The sequence below is a fragment of the Cibotium barometz genome, chromosome 42 (genome assembly GCF_041138505.1).
Source record: "Cibotium barometz isolate CiBa-2024 chromosome 42, ASM4113850v1, whole genome shotgun sequence".
NCBI lineage: Eukaryota > Viridiplantae > Streptophyta > Polypodiopsida > Cyatheales > Cibotiaceae > Cibotium > Cibotium barometz.
In genome coordinates, this window is record NC_141087.1 from 27589106 (window position 1) to 27611591 (window position 22486).

The 22486-nt window shown below is 40.1% G+C and overlaps 1 pseudogene; it reads left to right on the plus strand.

Annotated features, from left to right (window-relative positions):
- The first annotated feature begins 204 nt into the window (after positions 1-204).
- Positions 205-12859, plus strand: LOC147614329 (FACT complex subunit SPT16-like; annotated as a pseudogene).
- The last annotated feature ends 9627 nt before the right edge of the window (positions 12860-22486 follow it).

A 22486-nucleotide genomic window follows, 5' to 3' on the forward strand; every position in this document is an offset into this window, starting at 1 on the left:
GTTAGGTTGTCAATAGGTAGTTTGGTGAGAGCATAGGCATATTGGTGGCGGGAGATTGGCTCCTCAATGTAGAGGTTATGTTGCAGAAGGTTGAGACATATACTCCTGAACTGAATATTGACAAGTTGATAAGGGGTTTGCTGAGGGAAGGACAAAATTGATAGCTCAGTTCTCGTGTCCATTAGGGCATCCACTTTCTTGTCCATGGTGCTGGATGAGGCAGCAGAGCGTGAAGGGGGAGGTAGGGTTGCCCTCACTTCAGCATCGCCCTTTTCTCTTGCAAAGAGTGGATAGTTGCCTCGGTGAGCTCCCGATGCTTTGTAAAATCTCCTTGTTGAGTGCGGGGAGCAGAGGGTGAAGGGGGAGGTAGGGCTGCCCTCACTTCAGCATCGCCCAGCTGCTCTTTCAAAGAGTGGATAGTTGCCTCAGTGAGCTCCCGCCGATGCTTTGTAAAATCTCCTTGAGTGCGGGTGAGGATATTTTATGATGTGTGGTCCCGACTCATGGCTTCTTGATGCAGGCCTTCAATTATGGTAAGCTCGTGAAGATGAGCTCTCTCGGCCGCTCCATGGGCTGTTGTGACTTTCTGTTGGACCTCAGTGTGATGCGGGCAAATGTAGTGCCCAACTACTATGTTTGTTGATCAAACTTCCTCAAGATCTCCATAAATTGAATGTTTTTCTGGTATAAATCTTCTGACATAGTGCGCTCCTGAGCCTTGGCTAACAACATCTCTTGCTCGGACATCTGCGACACTTCTTGCTGCCTGTAGATGCAATCTGTCATTTGGGTAATGAGCTCTTACACCATATGTGAGAAGCCAAGTGCAAGGTTCGAAACATCTCCATGGCCCACATGTATGCTCTCAATATAAGCTTGACTAGAATTGAAACTTCCTGAGTGCGCCCAACGAAGAGTGTTCATGATGTTCTATGTGGCATTGGGGGAGGAAGGGCTGGCCTTTGCATATGAGGGCATCTCTTGGAAGCGTTCTCGAGGCAAGGTTTCAAATAAGCTTCTGTTGAGAGAGTCTTGTTTCCTCTTCTCTTCCTCTTCCTCTTCCTCTTAGACTTTCTTACTGGCTTCTGCAGCCAGTTGCAAGTTCCTCCTATGTTGTCCTTGGGCTGCTGTGGGGGGCAGTGGAGCCTGGTTTGTGATGTCTGGTGCATGGTGGGGCCTCTTTGCTCTGCTGCTGGTGGTGGATTAGGAGAAGTGGATGGTGAGGGTAGAGAGGTTACAGCTACATCTGGTCCACTTAGCTGGGTTGCCCTTGGCAATTTGTCCCATCCAACCGCATAATAAAGGACCCTAGTCAACAAGGTTGCAACAACTAACTTTCCTTGGGGGCTCGAGCAAACTACATGTAGCTCTTTGAAAGAGAGAATCGAACCAATTCACCATCTGGCCCTCGTGGACTCTATCCAATGTAGTCATACTACAACGGTTGAATCTATCGGTCCACCTGGTAGTAAGTAAAAACTATAAAGCTCGTGTGAGCATGACCAAATCCTACTATGCTATGTTCCCCCACTCAACGTCGTCCTTGTTGCGATTTCCTCTGTACAGGCATTTGGTGAGCTTTGCTCCATTGGTGAGGCGGACATATGGCTGGTCCATATGAGGAAGCACCAAAGCATTGTGCACCAGCTCCACGCTTAGCTACTTCTTATTCCTTCGATGTCCCAGACCTCGCCTGTGTGTTGATTGGCGTTGTAGATCTCTATGAAAAAAATTACACTGTAAAGGTCGGGGCCCCATGGTTCCAAAGTGGGCAGTCCTTCCAAGCCGAGCTGCTCAGGCTTCTGGACCACTATGGGATCGGAAGCAATAGCTCTGTGTAACAGGGTCTGATGAGGTACAAGAGCTTATGCTCCACCTTATGTGATTATTTTTCATAAGGGAATGGACTATGTGTCCATTGATTTTCTTCATCAAGGCTTCACCCAGGTGAGAGAACTAGGTCGGGTGCTTCGCATATTCTTCAAAGAGTGACCACCCAGTAGTGTGATGGAAGACTTCTTGCGAGGAGTCGGAGCCTTCAGACATGGTGCGGGCTAGCATGTGTGTAAGAGCACGGGAGAATAATTTGCAAGAGTTTGTCTAAGGGGAGATGAAAAAGTGAGAAAATAGAGAGGGGGGGCATATTTATAGTAGTGGGAGAAAGGCATGGACGTGGAAAGTCTAGGAAATGGACATGCGACTGTCAAGGAACGATTGCGAGAAGTGAAGCGATTGGGAGTGGTAGTTGGCCGGTGTGAGTGAAAGATCGCGAGATTCTAACAAACAGGTGTGAGAAAATGAGCGAACAAGCTTGTTTTTGGACTAGGCAAGTAAATAGGTGTTTACTCACGAAATCAGGAAGGAATGTCTACAGGAGACTTGGAACATCCGTGGGCTTGGATAAGGGTTTGGCACAGCCACGGACTTCGATCGAATGGGCGTGGCACCTTGTTAAAGAGAGAACAACCGTGGCAAATTTCGATCGGGCGTGCGAAAGTTGGAACGCATGTGGCTTTCCTTATTATTTATTTATTTTTTTATGTGCACCCTATAACAAGTTTTATACAACACAGAGGCTATGCTACCAGCACCCCTGTTTGGGTTTTGTACTGATCATCACGAGCCCAATTTGCCAAGACAAGGAATCGATTCCAATTAGGTGTTGGCGAGGTAGTGAAAGTTACTTCCTTGAGGAATTCGGGAGCGGTTGGCAAGGAAGTACCTGAGGCAAATGGAGCTCATGATGGCATTGTTGTTCCCTGTGGTGGAAGCCTTATAATGAGTGGTGGGGGGGTTGCTGATGTTGACGGTATATCTGTAAGGAACTTTGTCAGTAGTAGCAGCATGGGGGTTTGAGTTTGGAGTTTTTGCGTACCTTTATCTTGAGCAGTCCTTATGGTGGCAGGTGATGCCTTGGGCATCCATTTCGCGATAGGGGATGACTGAGTGACACGAGGTGGAGGTTTGTGTTGGGGAGATTTGGGGATCCAAATGTGAGGATTGCCCTCATAGAAGTGTTGGGTGCGGAGAAGAGGTTTCGGGATCCACCAAAGAGTTGATTTTGGACGTTGACATTGAGGGTCTAGTTTAGGGTTAGAACTCCGTGGAGTGCACTTAGGTTGCAATATCTAGTTTCTTGTCAAGTACACATTTAATGAGGGTATCTTTTTTGAACATTTTTTCTAGAGAGAGAAAATAAGAGTTTGTGAATTTCTTACAAGGCCCTTCAAATGACCTCCAAAATTTTCTAATGTGCTTTGGTTTTTATAGCTTGTTTGTTGTAGATTTTTCATTTTTTGGAGCTATTAGGAAAAAAATAGGCTTATTCTTGGGATTATTAATAGCCTCATCCTATTTTTTGAGTACTAAAAATTATGAAATACTAACCTTTATGAAGAAACACAATGATATTTTGACATTTTTTCTAGAGAGATAATCAATTTTTTGAGTACTAAAAATTATGAAATACTAACCTTTAGGCTTATTCTTGGGATTATTAATAGCCTCATCCTATTTTTTGAGTACTAACCTTTATGAAGAAATACAATGATATTTTGATAATTTTTTCTAGAGAGATAATCAATTACTCATCCTTTTCATTTAATGAGTATTCATAAATTAGTATGCAAGAACGAGAATATTCACATAGCCATATCACTTTCAAAAAATGCTCCACCATTTAGGCACCCTTAGTTATAAATACACTTTGATGAATTTATTACATTCGAAAAGGAGGCTCTCCCTCTTCTTATTAAATAAAATTGTGAATTCCCTCTTAGATTACTTTCCCTCTAAATTGTCTTGTGTCTTTTTTTGGATTGTTATTTAAGCTTAGTTGGTTGTATAGTATATGTTATTTTGTTCTTAGTAATCAAATGTTTTTGATGCAACCATGTCACTCAAATGAAAACTCCATCATTTGCATGTTGATCTCGAGAGTGAGTATAGGTTGTTGTAAAAGAAGAACACTCCTATTTAGATAAGTAGAAAAGACAAGGATAATATGAGACAGACACGATCAAAGAATATTGATTTCTAAAGTGATGGACAATTATATCTAGAGCAACCTCTTACTCCAAGTTCAAGTCCATTCAAAAATCTTACTTCATTGATAAGATATATAGGAGATCACCACCAAGGATTTCTTGGGTATTGTAATGCTCTCAGTTCATCATCAGAAGGAGTTTATAAACTTTGTTAATCATATAACACAATTAGAGGAGAGGGTTTTTCATCAACAATATAGATCAACACTGAATCGAAGACATGAGAAGCTAATAGAAAAGGTAATGTCATCAAATTGGTACCAGTGTAGGTTGAGGTCAAGAAGAGCCATGATGAAGAAGTAGGTTAGCAAGGATGAATACAAGAGAATCTTATTAAAATCCATGGGTGTGTTGTAGGGTTGCAGTGAGTTTTACAAACTGTGCAAAGTAAAGGTCAAAAAAGGAGCAAAAGGATTTTTGAAAATCTCATTAAGTGAGAGGCGTACACACTCTTCTAATTTGGTCAATGTTTTGGTGCAGTTTCCTCCACTATCAACTTGGTAAAGGAACCTGAGATTAATTCACTTTTTTGGGTGGTTGTGAATCGGATGAATTGTAAGATTCCTCCCCAGCCTCTCAAAATGTCCAGCATCTTCCCCTGTAATCAATCCCTCTTTAGAAATATAAAAGACTTGTTTCTAACTATTTTAACCTAGAGAGAGAAAATATTCTAGAATATTCAAATTTTTAATATTTTTGGATAGAAAATTATCTCATCTTATTAAAATAAGTTCCCCTGAAACAGAAATTCAAAAAGAACTTTCCAATGTGCAATTGGAATTAATTGGAAATGGGTATAAAGGACCTTAGCCTAAGGGTCTAGATTTTCAGAAATTTTTGGATTATGGTCCAATTAAGGTTCCTATGGGCCAATAGCATCAATCCATGTGTAGGGAGAAGATGAATCCAATTTTTAAAAGAAGATACCCAAAAATGAGTAAATGCTCACATAAGATGAAGAGTTGAAAATGTACAAGGTTTATTAGTAAAAAAACTATGAGCAATATTAAAATGATTCCATTATGACACATATGTAAGGAAGGGGAGTTCTTTAAAGGAGGTGCATATTTCACATATGTAAGGAAGGGGAGTTCTTTAAAGGAGGTGCATATTTCACATAAGATGAAGATTAAAAATGTACAAGGTTTATTAGTAAAAAAAACTATGAGCAATATTAAAATGATTCCATTATGACACATATATAAGGAAGGGGAGTTCTTTAAAGGAGGTGCATATTTCACATAAGATGAAAAGTTGAAAATGTACAAGGTTTATTAGTAAAAAAACTATGAGCAATATTAAAATGATTCCATTATGACACATATGTAAGGAAGGGGAGTTCTTTAAAGGAGGTGCATATTTCACATAAGATGAAGAGTTGAAAATGTACAAGGTTTATTAGTAAAAAAACTATGAGCAATATTAAAATGATTCCATTATGACACATATGTAAGGAAGGGGAGTTCTTTAAAGGAGGTGCATATTTCACATGCTTGAATGAGTTTTAAACTCATAAAAATTGAGATATTTCATCTTTCCTCTCTCCTCATTCAAGTCTAGTTCCAAAAAGTTAGCTTAACTGACCTAAAAATGGTCAAATATTGACCAAACTGATTTAGAAAATTCTAGAATCACTTTGTTTTAGGAACTCAATTTTTCCTATAAATAGAAGCCTCCCCCTTGTTGAAAAATATATAGTGTTTATGCATAGTTACTCTACTTCACCTAAGCCAAGAACTATGAATTCATTAATAATTCACTAGTTTTTGGAGCTTCCCTCTTTCTTCAATCCCCATTGGTGGCTCCATCAACATACTTAACCAATTGATTGGTTGGGGGCCTCTACCGTGAACAAAGAATCAAGCAATTTGTAAGGTAACTAGTGAATATTGATCTTTTCTATAATTTCTCGATGTTTCTCTCTTCTCAACCCCTCTCAAGCTTGAGAAGCTTAATTGGTATGTTTTTTTAAATGCTATTGAAGTTAATTGGTGAATAGTAGTGAAGAGTTACATAATTTAATAAATGCTATTGAAGTTAATTTCCATTTATGTTTAAATTCTAATGGTTTTTATGTAATTTCTCTCTCTCACTCAAGAAATGGTCATACTCATGACCCATTCTCAATCCAAATCAAGCTTTTCATAAAGCTTTTCCTTAACACTAGTTTGGTACCAAAACAGGACACTTAAGTGTCCTTTTTGGGGGGTTGCAAAAAAAAATCAAACTCCTAATGTAGGCTTTGAAAACCAAAATGCTTCATTGGGCATGTAGAACATAACCCTATGCTTATGTAAAAAATGCTAAACATATAAAATGCCTTTTTATTTGGAAGTACATAAGCAACAAAGTAGCATATGTCTTGAAAATGAACATTTTTCAGGATTTTTCCAAATATGCAAGCATCATTCTCTCAAAAAAAAAATCCAATGATATCAATAGCATTTTTCCCAAGATATTTTGATAGCATACATCAGTCCAAGGAGGTAGAAGTTCACCAAAAAAATCATTTTCCTTTCCTAGAATTTTTTCCAAAAAAGTTGCATAAAATCAGCAAAAGTAACGCGTATTATTAAAAAGTTGCATTTGCCATATGAAAACCAATAGTGACAAGATACTCAACAATCTTGTCATGCCATGCTCGTGGAGCTTGCTTCAACCCATACAAAGCCTTACGAAGTTTACATACTCTGGGTGACCTGTATCCTCAAAACCAGTTTCTTCTTGAAAGTCACCATGCAAGAACACATTTTTTACATCCATCTGATGTAAAACTAACCTTTATCTGTAATCACAACCTCACAGTTGCCATATTTGCAGCCAGGGAAAATGTATCCTCATAATCAATCCCATGTGTGCGCATATCCTTTAGCTACCAATCTAGCCTTGTACCTGCTTATGCTACCATCACTGTTATGTTTCACCAATAGCTTTCTTCCCTTCAGGAAATGGCACCAAATCCCAAGTCTCATTTCCATACAATGCATCCATCTCCTCATCCATAGCTTTCTCCCAACACACATTTCCAATAGTCTCATCAAAACATGTGCATTCTACAACCTGCACAACTTTTGCCATATAAGCATAGTGATGTGCCACATAAGCATCATAAGTCAACCTTTGCACAGGGTTTTTGACTCTTCCAAATCTTCATAACTTTGCATTCATGGCTTCCATATCCTTCTTCACACCAGGTGTCCTCATTGCTGGAATCTCAAGCTCCTCTCATCAAGGCTCATCTTCGAGCCACTAGACTCTCCATCAACAAGAGAATGCCCTGCAGAAATATTAGGCATACCAAGGGGCTCAACCACTTTCTCTTTTCCTTTATGTGATGTACCAACAATATTTCCAGGACTGGTATTATGACATAGCCTGCCACTCCATGGTTTATCAACAGAACCACTAGATAAGGACTCTCCTGGTCCACTCAATGACTATGATTGTTGACTTGCATTATGTGCAACCACGTTACCATTTACATTAGTCCCAACAACATCTTTTTCAGTAGCATACCATCTACTCATCTCATCAAATTACAACATCCCTAGTTACCCTCAATTCACATTGTAGGGCGAAAGGAAAACGCTGGTCTTGTATAGCAACATCCACCCACACATGCTGGAACACACTTAAAGAACAAAAAAAGGGGCACCACCAGCCTTTACTAAAGCTGGAAAAGGGAACTCACAAACTCACAATCCCAAGATCCTCACAAGCAACTCTCTACCCTCGTCCAACCATCCAAATACACAGAACACAACCCAAAATACACGTTCACACCAAGAGAAGAGAGGGAAAAGGGTACATCAACTTCTCTACCTCACAACTCCATTGGTAGATGATATATATGGGTTAAAAAACCTTGATTATATAGGTTCAACAGCTTAAAGCAATAGATCAATTAAGAAAGGAGGGAGAATGAGAGATTAGCGTGTGAATGGCATCCTTGTGCACACAAGGGGGTCTGGGTACATCGACACACACACACACACACACACACACACACCCACATCACACTAAATCTACACTCCCACCTCACCTACAACTTCAAAATAAACTTGTAACACAAAGGCCCCTTGGGCTAACACACATTAATTCCAGAATGTTCTGCATCATTGATTTAATATGAAGTAGAGTGTTGAAGATAGCCTCCCCTTTAAACCCCCAAGATACTCACACCTTGGCATAGAGTGTAGTTACAAAGTTTTGAATATAGCAGAACTCTACACCATAACACCAATTCTTTAGTATCACACAACCATGACTAACCCCATGAGAAACATGCTCACAACACACCCACATCACACTCAGGCACCCAAGGTACCTTTTGCCCAATTCTTTAGTATCACACAACCATGACTAACCCCATGAGAAACATGCTCACAACACACCCACATCACACTCATGCACCCAAGGTACCTTTTGCCCACATCAATTCCAAGTTGTTCTTCATTATTAGTTGAATAAGAAGTGGTGTTTTGAAGGTAGTCTCCCATTTAACTGTAGAAACAACCTCATGTGTGAATCGACCATCAACAAGATTGATGTCCTCCATTAAACGAAGCCGGCTCAGCCAACACCATTGAAGGTCAGAAGGAGTAGAGAAAGGTGCTCTCGTCAATGGAGCTTCCAAGAACAAGAGAGCATGAATGTAACCAATACTTTGCATCCTTTTGTATTGTTGAAGTAAGTAAGATGTGGATTTTCACAATTGTTTCCCTGCCATTGCTCACAAGCCTTTGATACAATAAAATCCCACCAATGCTAAAGGAAAAATCTAGACCTTAAGTGTGTCATAAACCCATGGTAAAAAGAGTGATCTTGAAGGTGTAAGAGAGTGGCGGGATTTCTAGAGAGAAGAGATAAAAGACTCAATTGTTACCCAAAATATGCAAAATTTCCTCCCCGTTGAAGTAGTGGCGACCTATGGTTCTTGTTAGACCGTTTCTTCTGCTGCTTTTATCATATTGAAAAGGCTTCAACACAAGAGTTGCCTTCACATAGAAGCTTGGAAACCATCATGGCATTTAAGAGACCCTCGTTCAATTGAGTTCTTCGTCGGCAAAACAAACATAACAAACACAACACCTCTGCGCCCTGAGGCGGCAACCCAACCACAACAACACACCTGTGACCTCTGATTATCCCCGGGTGGCTAGCTGCACTACCAGCCAGCACTGGCTAAACAAACAAAAACAAACACTCTAGCTCTGCGGCAGCTATACTAACAAGACGACACGCCTGTTGTGACCAGCCACCGACGGAAAAATAAACAAAATAAACACACATACGTGAACACTCTGCCAGCGCCTCTCCTTTATACTGTCAGAGTGTTGAAGAATTTTTTGGCGGAATCGGCAACTTCTAGATCCTTGCTCTGCATTTGGCAACCACCATGCCCGCCAGCTTTGAATTGAATTTTTCTTCGTTTGATGCTCCACGTGTGCCCACTCCTCGTCATCCACCTTTAGCTGCTGTAAAGCCCTTGATCTCAGATCCTTTTGGAGACATGAGGCCTTCAATGAAATGGTTTATGCATTTTCAAGACGTTGAGCTAGGTTGCCTTTAATATATGCCTCCTTTTGCAAAACTTGAGCATGAAGATGCTTTGCACAAAACCTTGATACTACCTTCCCTCCATGACCATCATATCAGGGTTCGGGAAAAGACGGGTTCGCTTTAGCCTAGAACTTGTTCAACTTCGGGAAAATCCTTCTCAAATTCTTATGAGAAGGAAATAAAACCCTTTCAAATTTTACAAGTTTTACTTATATTTTTTAAGTTCACATAGAAAATACCATCTCAAAAATAGCAATTTTCTTCTCATTTAGTGGTGAAAAGGATTTAGTTCCTTTTCCCTAAAATTGTTTTCCTGAACGCTGCCATCATATACACCAAAGAAAGAAGTGTTCTCGTCAAGGTCCAAAATTGCAACATGCTGTTTAAATGCCCACTAAAGTGTTTCTAACCAACATATCTGCATCAGCATATGGTAACTTGCCACTTTCCAATGACATTGCATTGCTGAGATTAGTACATTTCATGACACTACATCATGTTGAGACAACCCACTGAATCAAAGCCCTGCATTAGAGTTACTTGATGACCAAGAGATAGAGTTCCCAATTATAACCATTTTTTCAAACTTAATATGGGCATATTAACCTCATGATGGGCATCCCTGTGCTATATGAACATGCATCTATATATACATATGTCAGAAAACCATACTCAAAAAACTAACATAGTTTTCCCAACCCCCAAGTTTGCTAGATCATTTATGACTAGCAGAGAAAAGTAAATTGAGACCCATGTCACCACTTTCCTTACATTGACCTGTCCCAGCCTCAATTTCATACATGTCATCTTTAACAATAGTCATCAATCTTGCATAGTATTTTTTTAAGCACATACCATTTACCCTGGATGGATGTAGAGTTGCATCAAGGTTAGCCAACTCTGTTTGGTATCTCTAGGTGAAAAAAGAAGGATGAGAGACTTCACTTTATCTGAATCAGCTTCGATGCCATTTTCTGAAACCACATGCCCTAAGAGCTTCACTCTTGGTTGTGCAAGGAAGCATTTCTTGGGATTGAGCTATCCATCACACTCATCATAACGCTCAAAAGCTAGAGCAAACTTTTCACAATGATCTTGCCTGGAGCTATATATACAAAAATCATCAATGAAGTCTCTAACAAACTTACCAAGGAAAGGAGACAGTACCCAATTAGCTCTCCTTTGGTAATGAGCAGGACCATTGGTGAGTCCAAAAGGAAGAACTTTGTAGCAGAAGCAACCCCAGGGTGTAATGAAAGTGGTTTTTTTTTAATCTTCAGGGGCTATCTTCAGCCTCGGGGGGGTCACTTAGTGTAAAGCCCCTATATCACGTGCGTTCAAGGCCTCTTTTATAAACCCCTATGTAACCTTTTTTGAGTAGTTTTCTCCACCCTTCTGTAAAATTTTGTAAATTTTATAAATCCCTTACTTTCAATATATTTTTTTTGAAGAGATATTTCAAATATCCTTATATACTAGATACAATTATTTATTTTGTAAAGATTTTGAGATGACATTGAGAAGGCAGCGATTGATCCTAGAAAAAGCCAAGGTAAAGTTGAAGCTTGACAATGTGGACATCTACTACCCTTGTATTTCAAAGTGGTGGGGTATTTACTCTAAGGCCAAGTGCTATCAGCAAAATGAAGATCCACTATATTATGATACATTGGGTGTCATTATTTGTGCTATTGGTGCGAGATACAATAGTTATTGTGCAAATGTTGCAAGAACGCATTTGATTGATGGAGACCCAGTTCAATCAAAAGCTTACAAGGCACTTCAGAAAGCCCACAAAGCCATGAATGCTTTAAAATGTGGAAATCCTGCTTCAGCTGCTTACAAAGCAGCATTATATGTTATGGAAAGGGAATTGCGGGAGTTCTTGCCCCATATAACTAAAATCTCTGGCACAGGTATTGGCATTGAATTCAGGGAATCTGGCCTAAGCCTGAATTCCAAGAATGATAGGATTCTAAAGGCAGCTATGGTATTCAATGTTAGTTTAAAAATGTAAAATTTACAGACATAGAGCTCATAGAACCCCAAGACAAAGAACTTTTTTTTGCTGCTGTGACAGATACTATAGTCATAAAAGAGAAAGGTCTTGAGAGTGCAACTTCAAATTGTTCAAAATCTTACGATGATATTGTGTCTTCTTTCAAAGATGAGGAAGAGGAGGAGTAGGAGAAGCCAAAATCAAAGCTAAAGCTGCCATCGAGTAATGGAGCTAATGCCCAATTTTTGAAAGCAACTTTGCACCCTGACAATCAAGAGATGACAAAGGAAGAGGTGTGCAAGCAACATCAAGCGGAGCTTGCTCAACAAAAGAATGAAGAGACTGTTAGGAGGCTGCTGGCTTCTGGGGGTTTGGGCCAAGGAGATGAGCAGGGTGTGGTCAGGACCACTGGAGATTTAGTGCCCTATCAGAATCTAGATGATATTCCTTTCTCAAAAGAATTAATGATTCAGGTAGATCAGAAGAACAAGTCGATTTCGCTGCCAATTTATGGTTTAATGGATCCCTTTCACATAGCTACTATAAAGAGTGTTACCAGCCAATAGGATGGAGGCCACTCCTTCATTCGAATGATTTTCAATGTGCCCGATGCTGGTTATTCTGCCACTGACTTGGCATCATAGAAGTTCCCCAGTGCAATTTACTGGAAGGAAGTTTCCTTCCGATCCAGTGATGTGAGACACACTAACCAAGTAGTCCAGCCGATTAAGACGTTGCGTCGCCAAGTTGCTTTGAGAGAATCAGAGAAGGTAGAGAGGGCCATGCTAGTGACACAAGAAAAACTATAACTTATGAAAGCAAAACCTATAAGACTATCAGATTTATGGATTAGGCCTGTCTTTGAAGGCAAGGGGCGCAAATTGAGTGGTACATTAGAGGCACACACCAATGGTTTTAGGTATTCAACCATGAAAGCTGACGAGAAAGTTGATATTACGTACAGAAACATCAAGCATGCTTTTTTTCAACCTACAGAGAAGGAAATGATTACCCTGCTGCACTTTCACTTGCATAATTTTATCATGATTGGGAACAAGAAGACCAAGGATGTGCAGTTTTTTGTGGAGGTGATGGATGTGGTGCAGACCTTAGCTAGTGGAAGATGTAGCACTTATGACCCTGATGAGATCGAAGAAAAGCAGCAGGAGAAAGGGATAGAGAAAAAAAAAATACAAAGTTCAAAATTTTTGTGAAGAGAGTTTCAGAGTTGTTACCTCAAAGCCGTTGCTAGCTCAATGTCTCTCTCTGCTGCAGTTGCGTAGGCCTTGCAATCTCGTCATGGATTTGGTTCCCCTTGTCTTCGATCATGGCACATGCTTTCAAGACAGTGTGCAAGGCTCCACTGACTGGCCCAGCCTATAAGGGGAATCATGATCCCCTTTCTTAACCCTAGAATGTATGGGTGCAAATCACCCAGCCCTTGCGCAATGTACTAAAATGTCAAATATTCACTAGTAGCCAGGTTATGACTGTAGCTTAGCAACCACATCTCCACAAACGCTAGCTGAGCTTGCTGAAAACTTTGGCATTGACAGAGCAAAGAGCTACAAAATATGCACCTGTGTCAGCTTGGCATTGACAAAGCCTTCGCTGTAGGCGCATTCAGCGCGGGCGAGCTGTTCTCGATGGCGATGACCTCATTCTTGTACCACATAAGAAGCACGTCCTCGCCGTCCTACCGTACAAGCCTCCGCTCCCCTCTGGGAAGTGCGGCCAAAGGGATCACGGGCACCCAACTGTTGCCCTCTTCCTCCTCCTCTATGGAAACCGAGACCTCTCCCGCGCTGTACTGTGCCAACAACAGCGATGCCTTGTGGCGCCGCTTGAAACATGCGGCAAGCGACGGAGAGAAACTCAGAGAAAGTGGCCGCTCACGCCGCACCAACTTTACCTTCCCTTCAGAAAATGGGGTCAATTATTATAATGAAGAAGAGATGGCCTGACGAGATGGAATCACCCATTAAAAGACCCCATGATTCAAAAACAAGGCCAAATAAGAAGCTCACGTTAAAGTTAAAAATAAGAAGAAGCTGAGCTTTTATTGAGTGTGGGCCTCAAGGATTTGAACCCACAACGTTTGGCATGCTAAAATTTTGACCTTTATCATCTATGCCACTCTTCCTACATTCTACTTGTGTCATTCTAGGTGATTGACAGCATATATAAATATAAAATACCCTTCTGTAAATAGAATGCCTAGGAGAAATTGGCCTCCCTCTGTAAATAAATTTCTATGAGTCCATCCTAATAAATAATGCCTTATGTTGAATGCACGTGATAGACACTTTTACATGTTAGTGACCCCCCTGAGTCTTCAGCTAAAAGTAACCAGAAAAACCATCGCAGACACTATACCTTTCAAAACTAGTTACTATGTCGAGAATCTCGTCAAGGAAGGGTAGTGGATAAGGATCTTTCTTGGTAGTTGCATTCAAGGGTAGTGGATAAGGATCTTTCTTGGTAGCTACATTCAAGGGTAGCTGCATTCAAGGGTAGTGGATAAGGATCTTTCTTGGTAGCTGCATTCAAGGGTAGTGGATAAGGATCTTTCTTGGTAGCTGCATTCAAGGGTTTAAAATCCACACAAATCCTCCATTTCCCATCCTTCTTTGGAGTTACCACTACTGGGCTTACCCAATCAGCGGTGTCAACTAGGGTAATGAGACCTGCTTTAAGAAGTTTGTGTATCTCTTCCTTTAAAACCTGCATCTGTTCACGTCCGATCCTTCTAAGCTTTTGCCTTATAGGTTTTGCACCCTCCTTCAAATCTATCTTCAATTCCTCACATTTGAATCCCCTTATCTCCTCGTAGTATGAGGTGATGAATGAAAAGATTAGGGAACTTAGACAATAATTCTAAATACCTGTTTTTCTCCATGGAGGATAGATCTGGACTCAATGTCTTCATCAAAAGTTCTTGTTTTTGGCTTGGTTCCATGGACCTTTGGCTGCATAATCTCTTCTATCACCTCATAGGGTCCAAGGGTGTCTTCTTCTTCCACATTAACCTGTGCTACAATTTCATTTTCATCCTTCTCTTTTTCTACTAAAACGAAAGCAACATCCACCTGCCCTTCACTGGTAGAAGTGCTACTAGTTTTTGTTTCAAAATTTGAAGAGCTAGTAGACTCCTCATCACTAGAATCCTGCTCACCTGCATCTTCCAAAAACTTTCTACTATGCATATCAAATAGCTTCCTTTTACCTTTATTATTGTAGAGGCATATAGTACCATGTCTCCAATCTTGGAGTACTCCTACTGCTCGCAACCAAGGTCTTCCAAGAATGATTGGATAGGCTCCTAACCCTGTTGGCATAACATAAAAATCCACAACTGTTTTAACATCATAGACCTCCACTTCAAGGGCTTTAACTAAGCCTAAACACTTGAACCTTTGATGGTTGGCCAGACGTATATGAAAACCTGAAACAGTAAGACCAAGCTGCTCCACACAAGAGTGAGTAATGACATATACCTGAGCACCACCATCTACATAAGCATGCCCCATACTTTTTCCTTTATGCCAAACATCTACAACTGGGAAAATATCTGGAAGTTCTTCAATAGAGAGAACCTTCACTGATCCCTTCTCTAGCTTTTCTTCAATCGGATTAACAAGACTCTTCCATTGCTTCCTTAGTTTGGCACCATTTCAATCAATTGTCTAAAAGTCACATTTACCTTTCTGTTGATGATGTTAGACTTCAAGTTATAGCTTGATTGGCCATCCCCCCAATGGAAAATCAGAGACTTGGAATTTTCTTTGAGGCCTTCTCTTTCTTTTGGCTTTGGCGTCCTCTCCTTCATGAACCTTCCCCTTTTTCTTGCTAGACCCTGTAACACCTCTTCCTTCCCTCTCTTCAGTTGTTCTCTTCCCTATTGGCATACCACCACTTCTTTCTACTTCTTTGTCCTTTCTAAGGCCACCATATTCACTACCTTAGTTTTCCCTTTTTCTTCATTAGTTAACCCACTAGGACCTGCTTCACCTTTAATTTCAATACCATAATCATTTCATCTCTTAGGTAACTGTGAAGGTAGAGGATACATGTCACCTCCCATTCTTGGCGGTTTGTCTCGCAATCATGGCTTAGATATCTCAGTTCCCCACAATTGTAACATGTGGGTATAAATCTACGTCCCCTGCCATATCCATGGCTTCCACCATTTCCTGCCTGGCCTTCACCATTGGCTTGGTAAAAACCTCTTCCTCGTCCTTGTCCACCACTTGTATTACTCGTAAGATTCAGGTTAAGATTCTTCATTAGATCAACCATTTGTTGCATGTCATGCCTTATCCCATCATCTATGGTAGTGGCTGTTGATAATGCTGGCATTATTTGAGGCATGGTGTTGACAATTGATGAATCAGTATTGTGGACTACTTCCCTGGGTATCCTAGCTGGAAGCAATTCAACTCGCTTCACCTTTGGCCTCATAATAGATGAATCCATCCCCAGCTGGCTCATCCGTCAGCTTCCAGTCCTTACTTCTTGCAACCTCCAAAGCATCTTCGAGAGACTTAGGCTTTTTTAGCTCCACCCTCCAACGTATAGTTCCCTCTTGAGGCCCACAATAAATCTACCCTTCTTCATCATGTCAAGGGGTGGCTGCTCAGGTCCTAAAGCTTTGCACAATCTTTCCCAGAGAGCAAGGAGAACTTCTTGATGTAGGCATTAACATGTTCATTATCACCCTGTGTGAGAGCCTGCACTTCATGCCAAACCTTATCTGGATCCTCAATCTTCTTGAACCTATCGATTAAGGCTTGCTTTATGCCATCCATAGTCATAACTTCAGGTGGCTGGGCTACCCTTATTGCATCCTCATAGGCTTTAAGCCACACTCTTGCATCACCTTTGCGACAAATCTGCAAGAGCACCTGTGCAGGATCATCAATGTGGTTGCTAATACAAGCAACCTCCATGTTCTCAAGAAACTCTGCAAAGTCTTCATTTTGCCCTCCTAGGATAAGACATCATTGTAATTTTCCTTCCAAAGCTTGATTAGAGAAACCCTTTTTAAAAGACACCCTTCCCAAAATCTCTTTTAATGGGACCTACACTCTAAAGTGGCCTAACTAAAGCTTGGTTTTCCTCAGTGGGGGTACCAAAACATGTGGGGCGAAAGGAAAAGGGCAATCCTCTACAGCAACATCCACCCACACATGTCGGAACACACTCAAAGAACAAAAAAGGGGCAGTGCCAGCCTTTACTAAAGCTGGAAAAGGGAGCTCACACACTCACAATCCCAAGATCCTCATCACAAGAAACTCTCTACCCTCGTCCAACCATCTACATACACAGAACACAGCCCAAAATACACATTCACACCAAGAGAAGAGAGGGATGATATATATGGGTAAAAAAACCTTGATTATATAGGTTCAACAGCTTAAAGCAATAGAGCAATTAAGAAAGGAGGGAGAATGAGAGATTAGCGTGTGAATGGCATCCTTGTGCACACAAGGGGGTCTAGGCACATCGACAGACACACACACACACCCACATCATACTAAATCTACACTCCCACCTCACCCACAACTTCAAAATAAACTTGTAACACAAAGGCCCCTTGGGCTCACACACATTAATTCCAGAATGTTTTGCATCATTGATTAATATGAAGTAGAGTGTTAAAGATAGCCTCCCCTTTAAACCCCCAAGATACTCACACCTTGGCATAGAGTGTAGTTACAAAGTTTTGAATATAGCAGAACTCTACACCAATATAACACCAATTCTTTAGTATCACACAACCATGACTAACCCCATGAGAAACATGCTCACAACACACCCACATCACACTCATGCACCCAAGGTACCTTTTGCCCACATCAATTCCAAGTTGTTCTTCATTATTAGTTGAATATGAAGTGGTTTTTTGAAGGTAGGCTCCCATTTAATTGTAGAAACAGCCTCATGTGAATCGATCATCAACAAGATTGATGCCCTCCATTGAACGAAGCTCACAGCAGCCAACACCATTGAAGGTCCGAAGGAGTAGATAAAGGCGTTCTCGTCAACGGAGCCTCCCCGTGAAGAACAAGAGAGCATAAATGTAACCAGTACTTTGCATCCTTTTGTATTCTTGAAGTAAGTAAGATGTGGATTCTCACAATTGTTTCCCTGCCATTGCTCGCAAGCCTTTGATACAATATAATCCCACCAATGCTAAAAGAAAAATCTAGACCTTAAGTGTGTCATAAACCCATGATAAAAAGAGTGATCTTGAAGGTGTAAGAGAGTGGTGGAATTTCAAAAAAAAAGTAGAGAGAAGAGATAAAAGACTGAATTGTTACCCAAAATATGTAAAATTTCCTCCCCCTTGAAGTAGTGGCGACCTCTGGCTGTTGGTAGACCGTTTCTTCTACTGCTTCTATCATATTGCAAAGGCTTCGACACAAGGAGTTGCCTTCACATAGAAGCTTGGAAACCATCATGGCATCTAAGAGACCCACGTTCAGTTGAGTTCTTCAGAGTGGCACCCCTTCTTAGTATAATTGTAGGGGCGCTAGCAAGCCACACTCTCATTGCTTATAAATAAGTACTCCTTCATACTCTCTAGTAGCAGAAGCACAGGCTGACCAACAGAAAGCACATGACTCCTAGAAGTTTTACCAACTTCATAACTAGTGATTTCTTCAAACAGAACCTCCCTTCTCTGCTCCTTGCTATCAGTGGTGGGAACACGACAAGGCAAAGCATTCACCTCTCAGACAACTTGGCGCCGGCCAACCAACAAAAAATGACACTCCTACTCTGCTCCTTGCTACCAGCCGGCGGCAACAAAGCAAACAAAGCAATATTTTAAAAAACTCTCCTTCTCTTCCGAAGTTGGCCAGCTGGTGTCGGCAAAACAAACATAACAAACACAACAACTCTGCACCCTGAGGCGGCAACCCAACTAGAACAGCACACCTCTGATTATCCCCGAGGTGGCCAGCTGCACTACCAGCCAGCACTGGCTAAACAAACAAAAACAAACACTCTACAAGACGACACGCCTGTTGCAACCAGCCACCGGCAGAAAAATAAACAAAATAAACACACACACTTGAACACTCTGCCAGCGCCTCTCCTTTATACTGTTAGAGTGTTGTATAATTTTTTGGCGGAATCGACTTCTTCTGGATCCTTGCTCTGCATTTGGCAACCACCACACCTCCCAGCTTTGAATTGAATTTTTCTTCATTTGATGCTCCACGTGCGCCCACTCCTCGTCATCCACACCTTTAGTTGCTTTGTAAAGCCATTGATCTCAGATCCTTTTGGAGACATCAGGCCTTCAATGAAATGGTTTATTCGGTAAGCTTGTCTCCACTTAGCATGGATAGCTCTCTCCCCGCATCATGTCATCCATCCTTAAAATGCATTTTCAAGACATTGAGCTAGGTTGCCTTTAATATATGCCTCGTTTTGCAAAACTTGAGCATGAAGATGCTTTGCACAAAACCTTGATACTCCTTCCCTCCATGACCATGATACACACCAAAGAAAGAAATGTTCTCGTCAAGGTCCACAATTCCAGCATGCTGTTTAAATGCCTCTGCTTCAGCATGTAGTAACTTACTACTTTCCAATGACATTGCATTGCTGAGATCAATACATTTCACGACACTACATCATGCTGAGACAACCCACTGAATCAAAGCCCTGCATTAGGCATCAGCATGTTATACTTGATGACCAAGAGATAGAGTTCCCAATTATAACCATTTTTTCAAACTTAAGATGGGCATATTAACCTCATGATGGGCATCCCTGTGCTATATGAACATGCATCTATATATACATATGTCAGAAAACCACACTCAAAAAACTCCTAACAATGTGTAGTAGGATTATAGCATGTTTATCCCTTTTGCTCAAGGGAATACCCAATAAACACATATTTTTTTGCCTTTAGATCGAGGTTGGTACATGCAACTCATTTGGCACATGCGCATATGCAATACATCCAAAAACTTTCAAGTGAGACAAATCAGGTTTCCTGCTAGTAAACTTCTCCTCTGGGGCATTACATCATGTATGGCTATAGTAGGAGTCCTGTTCATGATATAAACTATTGTTGCAGACACAGCCTAAACCCAATAACTTTGCGACATATTCTTCTTTGACATCAATGCTTGTGCTATCTCTGCAATGTGCTAGTTTTTTCGCTCTCAGCAACTCCATTTTGATGAGGAGTGTATCTACATGTAAATTGTCTCTAAACGCCATTCTTTCGCAAGAATTTAGAGGACTCATTGGAGAATTATTCTCCTCCTCCATCTAACTTTAGGTACTTCACATGCTATCTTGTCTGTTTTTCAGCCACCATCACTCTGAAATTTTAAAAATGAGTGAACACTTCACTCTTCTCCTTCATGAAATACACCCACACTTTCCTCGTGTGGTCTCATCAATGATGTTACGTAGTACTTGTAACCCCCCATAGACATATTCTTTGTAGTAGGACCCCATAGACTTCATAGACTTCATTCTTTGCACATTTACATACCCAATTCTCTTATGCCAAATGTTTGTATCTGCAAAAACTCCTGAACCATTTGAAAACATTACAGGACTCACTTCAGGCATATTTACATTCGATGTAAACATTCTGCCCACTCTATTGCCTTTTGCAACCAACCTGTACTTATCTTTAAAGTCTTGTACATAATAGCCCCTAAACCGGACCTGCAAACCGTGGTCAATAATCTAGCCGATAGAAACTAGATTCTTTGTTATGTTCGAAATATGAAGTACATCTGCAAGGTACTTCACCTTACCATCCTGCATAGACAATGGCACATCTCCAACATGGGAAATCAGATGAGCAGTGTCATTCCCTGTTTCAACAAAACCTGGTCTTTCAAGACTCTTCATTTCCTTGAACCACTCACCATGACTTGTAATGTGGTTTGAAGCACCTAAATCAACATACCATACATCATTCGTACATGCTGCTATATCATTTCCAGACACAGCATTAAACACATGTTGCATAACAAATAACCTCTCATTATCCTCAACACTATTGCGAGCAAAATAGGTATCTGACGAGGGTTACCTAAAAAGATTCCCTCCCAAAATGTGTGAAATCTCAAAAATGGCTTAAAAACATAGTTTTTTGAAAACACATCTAGAATTCCATGTATAAATTTAAAAAATACATGAATTTTGCTATTTTGTTCAAGATTGAAAACACGTGTGACCTTCGTAGATCTATAAACTGCTGTTGTTTGTGACATAAAAATAAACTTGACTTACAAAATTACATAGGAGTCTACATAACTTAAAGAAATATCAATTTTTTTCAAATAAAAATTTATTTTATAAATTTCATGAATATAAGACACTTTTTTTAATGGACTTTTTGGGACAAATTCTACCACTATGCATAAATATGCACATTATTTGATAAGAAATATTAGAATACATAACAATATAAGCTCCATAATTTATGAAAAAATCTACAAACATCCTTGAGTCTATTTCTAGACCCAAATAGTAAAGCCTTTAGTATATACTTACCTTGACAGTTTGCATGATATAATTATTTGATCTATTATTTATAAGCAGATAGTGGGCATGATATACAACTAATGCTAAGAGTTTAAAGAGGTCAACTTATAGGTGTGCAAAGGTAGACTTGTATTCATATATATATATGTAGAATATGGTAACTATGGAGGCTCTGAGTAAACTTAAGCATGTTAAAAGAGATATTTTTCAGCAGGATAATCTTAGAGGCAGACATCATATAGCCTATGGGTGTAAATTTCGACCCACATAGGCATTTCTTTTCATGAAGGGAATTTTTATTATGCAATATGGATAAAGGTGGTGGGAAGAAATTGTAGCCTATATCATGTACATATGTGGTGGCGAAAATTCATAGTAAGCATATGTTGATGTTTGATCCAGATAGCTATTATCATAAACATAGGTGATGGTATATCTAAGAGTAGTGTAGGAATGAGCTCTAGTTATAATTATTTATAGTGCATGTGAAGGATGTTGAAAGATGGTATATCTAAGAGTAGTGTAGAATGAAGTCTGGTTATAATTATTTAGAGGACATGCAAAGGATGCTGAGAGATGCAATCTTTGCTCTCGCGACATTGTCTTTGTATACAAAGAGAAAAGAGAGGAGCTTAGGGCTTCTGGAGAAGAGCTTAGATCTTTCACGATGATGGAGATTCAAGGTCCCCTATGCGGGAGAGCATACTACTGCACATAGGCATGGCAGAGTCCAGGCTCACATGCACCCCCCTCCTCGACATAGATGGTCGCACCATGTGTATTTGCTTATAGTTCTTCACCTTTAAATTTGAATTGTAGAACAAAAATCAGGATTTGCAAATCAATCGACTTGTGGTATTCCAAATCAATGGAGTCTTGCACATTTGGATTAAAACCAATGGATTATAGGTCATCATGGATTATCTCATCTAGCTCTACTGTTATCATGATTTTTTGGCATCTACTATGTAGCGATATTATTATTATTTATGATACAAAGGTTATGTGGTTACATAGACAAGCGTTTTTTTAAATGACCTCCTCTCAAATTTGTAGTCAAAGGTTATGACCATATGTGTTTTTCATGTCCTTAGCCATAAACCTACGTTCTACCTATATCACCTTATCCTAGGTATATTTTTTCTTTAATTCTATGTAAAACATCAAGTTTTATGAAAAAGTTGATGTTTTGCATAAAATCGATGTAAAACATCAACTTTTTCATTAAACTTAATGTTTTCCATCAACTCGATGCACAACATCGAGTTGTGTGGAAAAGTTGATATTTTGTATCGAGTTGATGCAAAACATCAATTTTTTCACACAACTCGATGTTATGCAAAACAT